Source organism: Lissotriton vulgaris, chromosome 2_1, assembly GCF_964263255.1.
Source record: "Lissotriton vulgaris chromosome 2_1, aLisVul1.2, whole genome shotgun sequence".
In the NCBI taxonomy this organism is placed as follows: domain Eukaryota; kingdom Metazoa; phylum Chordata; class Amphibia; order Caudata; family Salamandridae; genus Lissotriton; species Lissotriton vulgaris.
The window spans coordinates 63,903,225-63,916,914 of record NC_141687.1 but is presented as its reverse complement, the minus strand read 5'-3'; positions in this window follow the sequence as shown (position 1 = coordinate 63,916,914).

The window sequence follows — 13,690 nt, the reverse complement described above, 5'->3', positions numbered from 1 at the left end:
AGAAATAGTTGATGACAGAAGGCTCCATGTTCGGGACTGCCCCAACTCTGGTCTCCTTTGGGAATTAGTTGATGACGCAAGGCGCAATGTCTGTGGATTGCCCCAACCCTGGTCTTCTTTAGGTATTGGTGATGATGCACCTCTTTAACCCCTTCGATGCTGATGACGAGCTCAGCTCGTCATCACCCACGGGTGTCGTGTGCTGATGACGAGCTGAGCTCGTCATGGTGCCACTAAAATGGCATTTTCCAGCACAGGGGGGGAAAACGCCTAGCAGCCAAGTGGTTAAAGAGCACTACATCTTGATTCAGAAATGGTGCTTCCGCCTCTGGATCCCAGCTGTCCTTCCAGTCACTCATTGCTCTTTGCTATGTGTCTGTCCTGCATTGTGCTGCCGCTTGGCTACGTTTGTACTCTACTAATACATTATATATATCTATTCTACATACACTAGTACTCTAAATCTAAACTTTAAATCAAGGCCCTAACACCAGCTCCTTCATATACACAATCTCAGGATTACCATAAACTCTAATCCATGTAATAAACCAAACCCTCGCCTTCACATCCACCCTGTCCACAGGCTCAACACTTACCCTAACCATCTTTTCAACCCTCTAGGCTTTTGCTAACTCTACCTTTAGAGTGACTGTTACTTTGCACCTTCTTTCAAACGCATATTTGTCAAATCTTAATTTCATTATATTTTTTCAATCTAATTGCTTGGAAACCATGGGTACTAACTTTTGCTTGGAACTAATATTCCTGGGCACATCACTGAAGAAAGCTTTCCTTATAGTGCTTTTTGTTTTTCAAGGATTTTATCTTTTTTTTACAGTGTGGCTTTAATGTGATTCCTTATGTTAAGTCTGTCTTCTCAGGTGGATAGTTTTTAGGTCTCGTGGCGATTTACAGCGCGAAGCGCTGTCTCGCCAGAGACCTATAGTTAGCGACTCAGCTTTCCAGGAGACAACACCTGGCCGCGCGCTTTTCCTCTCCGAGAAGGCGATCGGAGCGGGCCACGCGCTCGCGAACGCGCTCGCTGTGGCCAGCTGCTGTCTCCTGGGAAGCTCCAACACCACACAGGCATGCGCATACACAGAAACACACACACACGAGCACCCATGCACGCACGCACACATACATACAGAGAACCCACCCCCGCCGTCGCATACACACACGCGCGCACACACACACACAAGTGCACCGAGACACCCCCCCACAAGTTAGGCCCACTTACTGCCACTCCGGACTTCAGCCGCTACCTTGGGGCACTCCCTCGGACATGGGAGCCCCGCGTCACCAGCACTGCTTCTCTCCGTGGCACTCCGTGGGCGCGTGCGCGGGCTTCCGAAGACGGAAGTCCCGCCCCACGGAAGGTTTCGGTTTCGCTCACATCTGAATCGCTGGGGGCGTGTGGTGAGTACCCTTCATTTAGAACCTGCCCTTCGCCAGGGATATCGTTGCTCTTATCAAAGCTTGTTTTAAAGATTGTTGAGGACAGCATCCCAAACAATAACGTTTTGGCAAAAAGCTCCACTATGCGATCCCAACTGCCGGCCTTTCGCTTACGATTATCAAAATTCATCAAAAAAACGTTGTACTGTATTACTTCAAAAACCATAGGGGGCAAGACGGCAAGCAATGCACACTGAATTGGGCTTCAGTGGTGCATGTCTCTTGTCATCCACTACAACCACTCTCTCTGAAGTGATTTAAGTTGCCTGCTTGTACAATGACTGTAGATTGTTTTCAGAATGAGCCACCTTAGTAACCGTTCATAACAACCCCCTTAGTGACGTATGCAGCCTGCAGCAGATAAGTACGTTGTCTGTGCCCAAGACCTAAAAAAGAAGGCTGCCTTAAAGGCTTATGTAGCAACACCCTTTCTACTGCTTGCAGAATGCTTTTGGCAGTTGCCCAATACTGTCCAAGGTGATCCAATGTGAACCATAAGAATTAGAGCAATGCACAAAAAAGAGGCAAACCCGGTTCTGCGACAGGGCCAGCCTCCAGCGAAGGTGCTGCAAAAGGAACTGATGGTGTAACTTTTTTTGATATATTGTATTGATTTACATGTTTCTACACAAGAAAACTGCACGTTTTCCTAATGCCGTTGTGATATCATGTGTTTCCCCATTCCCTGTGTCTGAGCTGGTACTGGAATGCAGAGAGTTGAAAAATGTAACAGAATATTGATGAGTATGGAGTGCAAGCTAGGGAGGTGACAGTGCGATGGAGTACATGTTGTTCTTGTAACCGAAGTACCAAACATGAAATGAAGAACTTAGGGGCATATTACCGAGATGTGCGTTGCAAAATGCACAACGCACATCTCCTTATCGCCGGCTATCGCCGGATTTCATCGCCTAATTAGCGCGCAATAATCAATGCGCATCAGGCAGGCGATCAGAAATCCGGCTATAGTCGGCGATATGGCACATTAGCGCATGAAAACAAACGTTGTTTTCATGCGCTAATGTGGGCCTTGTTAATATGGGGGGGTGGATTCAGCTTTATGATCCACACCCCCATGTTAACAATGCCTAACGCCTGGTCGGAGCAGGCGTTGGGAGACCTGCGATAAATGAGTTTATCGCAGGTTTTTGTCTCCCAACGCCTGCCTTGGTAATAGGGTGTTCCCACCTCCAACCACATTTTACATGTGGTTGGACGTGGGAACGCCCACTTTGCATGTCATTAGCGATGTTTATCGCCGACATGCAAAGTGGGATCGGGCCAGGCTTTAAACTGCCCTTGGTAATAGGGCTCTAGCAGTATCGCCGCTTTCTCGGCACAATTCGCTGAGAAAGAGGCGATACAAGCCCTTAGTAATATGCCCCCCACTTCCTTCCTAAATGGCCCCAGACTCTTCTGCATAGAATGTAAATGTACAGGAATTTATATAGCGAAAATCACCGAGCGGTTTCTAAGCGCTTGCTTAGGGAACCCTTCATGGTATTCCCCTGTGAGATAACCACGGCAGGGTATCCGCAAGGTGAAAGCCAGGCATCCCGCCGCGAGGGGCCGTTGTGGAGATTAAGCAAGCTATTGCCCAGAGTCGCAGCGTGTGAACCCGTGAATCGAGTAGGCACCGGAGCGAGAATTGTCGAGTCCATGGACATTTTAGGACTCAAGACCCCACCGAGCCGGGAATTGAACCCTGTTCCCAGGCTGACCTCTGCTTCCAGGTCTGCCTCCTCTAACCAGTGAGCCACACTTCTCCACCTAGAAGACCTTGCTCCTCTGACTTCAACAGTCCTTTAGGGAACTGAATTCTATATTTTGTAAGATTAACACCTAAAGTTGCTGGTAATCGTACATTAAGGTTTACTATCGTATGTTTCTCACACTTTTGGGTGGAAATGGTTTTACTCTGTACACTACACACAGGAAAAAGCCCAACATCTTGTTTTTTGAATATGCATAATGCATGCTCAACTATGCATAATGTTGGTGTTTCATTTGTGCCGGTGGTTGCAGTTAGTGGCCTGTGGTACTCATTTTTTGGGGATGGCAGTTATTTTTCATCATCATCAGGCTTTGCCCCAGAGCAAGAGTGAGAAATGCAGAAAAGGGAGAAAGATATGAAAGTAGTGACAAAGGAAGAAAGTGGAAATGAAACACCCTACAAGATAGACTAGGTGTAAGGTGAGGGGGGAAAAGGCATGAGTGGAATCAAATCTACAGAACCTGGGTATTCAGAAACCTCGGAATTCCGCAGCACACTCCTATGGAAAACCCTGCACTTACTATTTTATTTTTTAATACATTAAGCACCGAGTAATGTTAACAGCTCAAACATGCCGTTTATTTGTATTTCTTACTAATCATGATAATTAAGAACTTTATAAGGCTATCCTTTTACACCCTGCTATAGCAATTGCTATAGCAATAGATACAGCTTGTCATTTCATCTTCAGACGTGAGCCAAGTTAGTGCATCGTTTGCAAATGTAGGAATCGGACTCCAAATTTTGAATTACATAATTTGTTTCTTCAAATTGAGAAACAGATGGAATGAACAGTGTGTAGTCGTTTCCAGAATCCTTTCCTTATGTGAACATGGTTTTTCCGTCAGTGCCTTCTCCTCCCATCTTTACTGCAAGTTATCCTCACCTGAACTTTCGAGTCTCGCACGGTTCAGCCGAGAAAAGGCCAGAGTATAAGCAGATTCTTCTCACCTAATGTAGTTTAAAAGATAAGAGCAGCTAGGAAATCTTTTGTTCCTTCATTCCCACTTTATAGTGTTCCCAGTTTGCCTCTGCAGCTGCTTGTTTTAATAATTGTTTGGCATCATTATGCCCCTCTGTTAATCATTTTAATATATATATATATATATATATATATATATATATATATATATATATATATATATATATATATATATATATATATATATATATATATTACCTACTGGCGGTCGCCAGTAGGTATATATAGTTAGGATTTTTTCTCTATGGGATTTTTGAAAATTCTATGTCTAATAACTTTGGCGTTTGGGGACGGAATTGGCTGAAATTTTCAGGAAAATGGAACATTTTGTTTCTGAGCAGCCCCTGACAATTTGGGGGGGTTTCATCAAGGGGGGGCCGAGAAAAAAGGGGGGTCCCAAAACGCGTTTTTCCCATGTTAATTTCCATAGGGCGGTTGGCCTCACTTTTAGCTCGAACGGCTGAATGGATTTGCACGAAACTTGGCAAAATTGTAGGGACTGTTAGCCCGATGTGCCTTTGCTAGGTCTCAATATATGTGCTCCAGTGGATTTTGAGTAATTTAGGTTCAAAAAAAGATATATATCTGGGCGGAGCCTAACCACACATCTGATCTGATTGGCTGTCAGCACTTCATCCAAGAAGTGTTGGCAGCCATCTTGGGACCAATATACATGATAGCACCTCATTAAAAAGCATTGTAGTTAATAGAGGGTTTTAGGACTTTAGTTATATTATAAATCATTTGTTGATGGTACCATACTCGTTTTAGGAATTGTGGTGGGTTCTAAGGTGATTTTACCATGTGAAAAAACCTTCTGCTGTGATATCATGAATATTGTTTGAAAGAAAACTAATATCTCATGATTTTCCCACAGTGGTTTGGAAGGGGATCTATAAGCTAAACTGAAAGCATATTTTCTGTAAATTCACATTATCTTTCTCAGTCATGTGAAAATGAAGTCTGACATTCTCAGTAAAACATGTACATCCAACAAGGACAGAGACTGTCAGTTGATTCCTTTGTGTTCTACTGCAGCCTCCTAGAGTGTTCTAAAGAACAACTAGAGCGCTAACAGTCCTACTTATTACAAAGGTATGGCACACCTGAAGCCATCTTGATTGGAATAAAGTGGTAACTCTTAAAACATTTAATTTAAAAAGAAACAACATGAGGGGGTATATTTTACCATAGAAAGTATGATTAGTGCTGCAGAATGAAAAATTAGGGCACATTTTGAGTGACTTCTCAAATCCTTTTCTATTTCATTAAAACATTCTGACATGCAGTCTCCCAAAATGGCCACCAGAGACAAAAGAGCCCAAATGTAGCCCAAATATCACCCAGATGTAGCCCAAGTATAGCCCAATGACAGAATGTCCCAGAGTGTTCTAAAGAACAACTAGAGCGCTAACAGTCCTACTTATTACAAAGGTATAGCACACCTGGAGCCATCGTGATGGGAATAAAGTGGTAACTCTTAAGACATTTAATTTAAAAAGGAACAAAATGAGGGGGTATATTATGCAATAGAAGGTATTATTAGTGCTGCAGAAAGAAAAATTAGGGCACATTTTGAGTGACTTTTCAAATCCTCTTCTATTTCATTAAAAAATTCTGACATGCAGTCTCCCAAAATGGCCACCAGAGACAAAAGAGCCCAAATGTAGCCCAAATATCACCTAGATGTAGCCCAAGTATAGCCCAATGACAGAATGTCCCAGAGTGTTCTAAAGAACAACTAGAGCGCTAACAGTCCTACTTATTACAAAGGTATGGCACACCTGAAGCCATCTTGATTGGAATAAAGTGGTAACTCTTAAAACATTTAATTTAAAAAGGAACAAAATGAGGGGGTATATTTTGCCATATGAATAATGATTAGTGCTGCAGAAAGAAAAATTAGGGCACATTTTGAGTGACTTCTCAAACCCTCTTCAATTTCATTAAAAAATTCTGACATAGTCTCCCAAGATGGCCACCAGAGACAAAAGAGCCTAAATGTAGCCCAAATATCACCCAGATGTACCCCAAGTATAGCCCAATGACAGAATGTCCCAGAGTGTTCTAAAGAACAACTAGAGCGCTAACAGTCTTACTTATGACAAAAGTATGGCACACCAGAAGCCATCTTGATTGGAATGAAGTGGTAAGTCTGAAAACACTCAATTTAAAAAGGAACAACATGAGGGGGTTAATTTTGCCATAGAAAGTATGATTAGTGCTTCAGAAAGAAAAATTAGGGATCATTTTGAGTGACTTCTCAAATCCTCTTGTATTTCATTAAAAAAATTCTGACATGCAGACTGAAACATGCACTTTGAATACCAGCAGCAGACGTCCCTGGTGAGCAGTAGCATTACTACAGTGATCTAATGTGCAACTAGAGTGCTAACATTCAGAATTTATGGCAAATGTGTGACACATCTGAATGCCTTCTTGATGGAACCAAAGTAAACAAGCATTGAAAATGCAATAGATCTCGCCCTCGTTTAAGTTAAAGCCATTCTGTTTGTAATGAGGTGGCTTTTTAGCTTTGCTTTTATTAGTGTTTTTTCAACTTTCATGTAAATAACGCACCGTTTTCACCAAATCGACTTTGCCCAAGCACACCCTTCCCTTCGGCCAACAAATCCCAAAAATTCGGCACACCTGCCGATCCACTCTCCCTACAGCTCACCCAAGCCCCGTCCCTCTAGCGCAACTGGAACACCCCAAATTCACCTTCTCCATGCGCACCAAAAACTCCCATTGAATAACATGGCAATTCGCTACTCCGCACAAAAATTGCTCTTTAAAGCACTTCCACTGCTCCGATCCGCTTCAAACTTGGCTGGACACTAGTTCCAGCGATTCCCTAACATCTCACCAAAAATCAGCCCAATCCATCCACTGGAACGGGGACGAATTTCAACCCGAATACGCGCCCCCCGCAAACACAAAAAAAAGCCATAAAACGGCCGAATCTCGACCAAAAACCGCCAAAATCCCTCAAAGCCTTGCCAACACCAATACGCACGAAACTGAACCGGCCCCTCAGCCCTAGGCTCCGGGAACCCTACTTAATTGACCCAAAAGCCCTAAAAAAGCAACATAATACACACGAAAACGCCCTAACAACCCTAAAATGCATATAAGTATATGTATGCATGCATTTATGTTTGTATTTATATAGATATACCGATGATATATGTTTATATATGTATGTATATATATATATTCACTGAAAAAACCATAGGCTATAGACCATATATAGTTAGGAATTAGCATTTACAAAACCTTGAAAATTCACTGAAAAAACCATAGGTTATAGACCATATATAGTTAGGAATTAGCATTTACAAAACCTTGAAAATTCACTGAAAAAACCATAGGTTATAGACCATATATAGTTAGGAATTCGCATTTACAAAACCTTATTTTACTCACACAAAACCATTGAAATTCCATATATGGTTAGTTGCACTAACTATATATCGCGCACCCGCAATCCACTGCTGATGATGTCACATATTACATCATTCATGACATGGTCAGTGACATCACTGATGACATCACTGATGACATCTCAAATGACATCACTGATGACATCACTGATGACAACATCCAGTGACTGTATGTTTCTGTAAAGTTAAAATATGTCTTACATATTGAAGAATGAGTGGATGTATAAGTGTCTGGATGAAGGATTTAGTAGGTGCATGACTGACTGTATGAGTGAGTGATTAAATGTGTCTCACTGAGTGCATGGGTTAGTAAATAAACTGTCTTAATTTGTGCATCATTATGTCTGTTGTTCTGTAAACTGTTGCATGTGTTGATAAGTAGCTATATGAGTAACTATATGGGTTATTGATTGGTTGCCCAAGTATTTGTATGGGAGACTGAGTGTGTGTGTGGGTGGCTGGGAGGTGTATGACTCTGTGCATAGATGTGTGAGCAGTTGATTCACTAGATGTATGGTTTCAAAAGTGCATGTGGAAACAGCTGTATGGGCGGTTGACTGTGTGCATGAGTGTATTGGTGAGTGAATGGATATCTCAGTGCTACATGTCAAAGTAAGTACATATGTAAAACACAGTACATGTGAGAGTTGACATATATAAATAACTGTGCATAAGAGCCAGTGAATGTGTGAGTGGCTGTATGGATCATTGTGAACTTGTATCAGGGAATGTATAAGAGAGTAAATATGTGTTAGTATATGTTTGAATAAGTAAAGTTTGTATAACTGTATAGTTGAGGAAATGGAGGTGTGATTGATTCTTTGCATGACTGACTAGGTGTGTGAGTAACTCCATGGATGAGTGACAGTCTGTGAGTGTCTGTTTACACTGATTGTATCTAAGGTTATATTAGAGTCTGAAGAGGTTCATCGTATTATCACATGAATGATATCATCAGTGATGTGATCAGTAATGTCAAATGAGATGTCATCAGTGATGTCATCAGTGATGTCATTTGAGATGTCATCAGTGATGTCATTTGAGATGTCATCAGTGATGTCATCAGTGATGTCACTGACCATGTCATGAATGATGTAATATGTGACATCATCAGCAGTGGATTGCGGGTGCGCGATATATAGTTAGTGCAACTAACCATATATGGAATTTCAATGGTTTTGTGTGAGTAAAATAAGGTTTTGTAAATGCGAATTCCTAACTATATATGGTCTATAACCTATGGTTTTTTCAGTGAATTTTCAAGGTTTTGTAAATGCTAATTCCTAACTATATATGGTCTATAACCTATGGTTTTTTCAGTGTAAGTTTGGGATCAGCACCACAGAATACAACACCCCATTTAGCCCTACACCACATAAGATAATAGGTAACTATAACTGCAAAACCGAATTTGCAGTATATGTTCTTACCTGTACTTGTGGGCTAAATTATATTGGGAGCACGAAGCTACAGGTTCACGAGAGAATACTCCAACATCTCCGTGCCATCCTTCATAGTGATCCTAATTATCCAGTGGCACGCCACTTCAAACAAGTACATAATAACAACTTATCTTGTTTGAAATACTTTGTGGTATCAGCAGTTCCCAAACCACGTAGAGGGGGTAACCGAGAAGCCTCGCTGAGAAGATTAGAGACTAAATTTATCCTAAACTTCGATAGCAAGTGCCCTAACGGTTTGAACAACACCGAAGACATGTACACATGCCTGTAAATCGATACTCTGTGTGCAGCCCCCATACGTATTGTGTAACATACTGTACATCATTTGGATCAGAAATTGAATGTATTTCTTAGGTAAATCGTGCTAATATCTTCCGATTTATTGAATGTGTTCAGTCATATTCATAACCAAATTACAGACATAAATTGTCCTTGGGTATATGAATTATGATAACCAAAAAATTTTTAAAAAAAAAAATTTTTTATATTCTTTTCACCTCACTTTTTGTCACTATGGTAGAGATACTGTATCATGTCTCGTATTAGTCGAGGTTATGGTGATTGATGCTATTGTATCTTTTCACTTGGTTTAACACATTTTACACGCAACTTATTATTTACACTGGGTATCTATGTTCTGCAGAGAAATCTAATAATGCAGCTTCTTCATGCACTTAGCCTTGTATATATTCCTTCTTCCCTTTTTGTCACAGAAGTCACAACTGAGAGTATAACAACATGCATTTAAGCAGTTATAAGTGAATTATTGCAGAGTTTTTAGGTGTGTTTGGATTTATCCAGGAATGTTGGCATAATGCTACTGTTGCATTAAGTACTTTTGAAATTGTATTAATTATAATTTCATAACTACTAACGCCCTAATATTGCAAATGAATTCCCCAATGCATATATTTTGGAATTTTAGCATCAAGGCTTATTGAAAATGAATTTAGTCTTGATGGAACAGCGTTAGTTCATTGATGCATTACACACCATTAAGTCTTTCTGCTATGTCTGTTGGTTTGTTCTCTGAACATGTGACCTCAGTGGGAAGGGCATTTTATTTAAAAATGGCATCTATTACACACAGCCTTTATGTGAACAAGGGCGCCTGAGCCCGAAACGCGTCATCTGTCGACTGCTGTTTGGCTAATTAAAACATCTTGCCTGAAATCAGAAGTGGTTCGTGTCTCTCTCTTCGCCGCCGGGGGTCCTCTGGTGGAAGTGGAAGGAGTACTGGTTTGAAATATATATATATATATACATGTGATCAAGACTGTGGAGACAGTCAAAACACCCTCCCCTCCTCTGACTACATCCTCCTAGGGGGACCTCAACTTCCACCTGGAGAACAACAACGAGACCAACACCACCACCTTGCTGGACAACCTCGCCAACCTCGGACTCAAGCAACTGGTGACCACCCCCACCCACTACGCCGCCCACATGCTTGACCCCGTCTTCTCCTCCAGCAAGGACATCTCTTTCAGCCACGCCACCGGACTCCACTGGACAGACCACAGCTGCGTCCACTTCAGCTTCAGAAGGACCACGCTCCACCACCACCCGCAACAGGTTCCCCGCAGAAGCTGGAAAAAGATCACAGCCAACCAGCTCGCCACATCCCTGAGCCAGAACCCTCCCGCCAGCTCAGCGAACCCCAACCAAGCCGCCAACTACCTCACAAGGTGAATCAGCAACTGCGCAGACGACCTCGCTCCACTGAAGACCCCCCCGTCAGACCCGGTAACAAGAAAGCATCCTGGTTCACCGACTAACTCAAGAGCTCTAAGAAGAACTGCCGAGCCCTCGAGAAAGCCTGGCGCAGAGACCCGACACCAGACAACATGACCACCCTCAAGCTCTCCACTCGAAAACACCACCAGCTGATCCACACCACCAAGAAAACCGCATTCAAGGAACGACTAGACAACAACGCCCACAACAGCAAGGAACTCTTCAACATCGTCAAAGAGCTCTCGAACCCTAGCGCCGGAAACAACAACATCACCCCATCGCAAGACCTCTGCAACTCGCTCGCCTCGTTCTTCCACAGCAAGATCGCAGATATACACAACAGTTTCAGCACACAGCCGACGCACCCTACGACCACACCAACGCCCCCCACCACCACCCTCCGCGCCTGGACCCCGATCAACACCGAAGACACCATCTGCACAATGAACTCCATCCACGCCGGATCACAAACCGACACCTGCCCTCACCACGTCTTCAACAAGGCCGACTCCATCATCACACCCCATCTCCGGGACATCATCAACGCCTCCTTCGACACCGCCACCTTCCCAGAGAGCTGGAAGCACGCCGAACTCAGTGCCCTACTGAAGAAACCTTCAGCGGACCCCACCGACCTCAAAAACTACCGCCCCATCTCGCTCCTTCCTTTTCCTGCCAAAGTCATCGAGAAGACCGTCAACAGACAGCTGGCCGCCTTCCTCGAGATGAATGGATCCCTCGACCACTCGCAGTCCGATTTCAGAGCCAACCACAGCACCGAGACCGCCCTCATCGCAGCCACAGACGACATCCGAGCCCTGCTCGACAACGGGGAAACAGCGGCACTCATCCTCCTGGACCTCTCCGCGGCGTTCGACACGGTCTGCCACCGCACCCTTGTGCAGCGCCTGAGCAACATCGGAATCCAGGAGAAGGCACTGGAGTGGATCATCTCCTTCCTCGCCGGAAGAACCCAGAGAGTCCGCCTCCCCCCATTCAGATCAGAGGCCACCAGAGTCATCTGCGGCGTACCACAAGGATCATCGCTCAGCCCCACACTGTTCAACATCTACATGAGCCCCCTCGCGGCCATCGCACGCCAACACAACCTCAACATCATCTCCTATGCCGACGACACCCAGCTGATCCTCTCCCTCACCAACGACCCAGCAACCGGCAGAACCAACCTACACGAAGGGATGAAAGACGTAGCCGAGTGGATGATGAACAGCCGCCTGAAACTGAACTCAGATAAGACAGAAGTCCTCATCCTGGGATCCTCACCCTCCGCCTGGGACGACTCCTGCTGGCCCCCTGCCCTGGGCAGCGCACCCAAACCAACGGACCACGCACGCAACCTGGGCTACATCCTGGACTCCTCCCTCTCGATTACCAGACAAGTCTACGCCGTCTTCTCGTCTTGCTTCAACATCCTACGCATGCTACGGAAGATCTTCCGGTGGATCCCCACCGAAACCAGGAAGACGGTCACCCAGGCGTTCGTCACCAGCCGACTGGACTATGGGAACTCCCTCTACACCGGAACCACAGCCAAACTTCAGAAAAGACTCCAGCGCATTCAGAACGCCTCAGCACGACTCATCCTGGACATCCCCCGACACAGCCACATCTCCGGACACCTGAGAGACCTGCACTGGCTCCCCATCGGCAAGAGAATCACGTTCCGACTCCTCACCCACGCACACAAATCTCTCCACAACCAAGGCGCCAGATACCTCAACGACCGCCTGACCTTCTACACTCCAACCCGCCAGCTAAGATCGACCAGCAACGCCCTCGCCGCCGTTCCCCGCATCCGTAGAGCCACAACGGGAGGAAGATCCTTCTCCTACCTGGCAGCCAAGACGTGGAACTCCCTCCCCATCCACCTCCGCCTGACCCAAGACCACCTCTCCTTCAGGAAGCAACTCAAGACCTGGCTGTTCGAGCAGTAGTGGACCCCCCACCCCCAAGCGCCTTGAGACCCTCCGGGTGAGTAGCGCGCTATACAAATGCCTTGATTGATTGATTGATTGAACGCGTCATGGCGGGCATGCTGAGCACTAAAAGGCACGAATAAAGGCACCTTTGTTTTGGCACCAGAATTGGGTTCTACTCTTCGTCATTTATCCAATTGAAAAACGAGTTGGTGACGCTGCTGGCGTCTGGCGAGTTCCTGTTCATATATATATATATATATATATTCCTGTCCCCCCCAGTCCTTGAAACGGCACCACACAGGCTCGGACCTCACAGTGTCTCCCAAATGAAATTAAGGACCTCCACATCAATATTTGGGGAAATGCAGTGCAGATTTATTGCGGCAAGTAATAACAAGGACTAGTGCCCTCCGTGACGCGTTTTGCACCTCGTGTGCTTAAAAGAGATGCATGTGGATTTTACAGAGTGACTGTTACTCTGTTTATTTTCAATCAAATACATAAAGAGGGGACTGAGGAGGTTTAAAGACCTGCAGGGGACGACTCCCCTCTATCACAACTTGAAAACACCAGATGGAACCCTGGGTCTGATGTAAGGCAGAGTGCTGGAGTGTCCCTTTTCCAGGACGGTTTCCCTAACCCACCCGAAGGTGGCATCCTTCATCATAGGACAACCTCCTCGCATTATGAACCTAGTCGTAGTGCGAGTTACATCACCCTCTCTGAGAGGAAGGAGCTCAGGGATGTTTTGTGAAAAAAGAGATATCCTAAAACCTATAGAAGAGTGGGTGTTAGCCTGCACTATGATCAGGTTCATAATAAGAGGAGTTTGCCCTGTGAGGAAGCATGCCACCTTCGGGTGGGTGAGGGAAACCGTCCTGTAAAAGAGA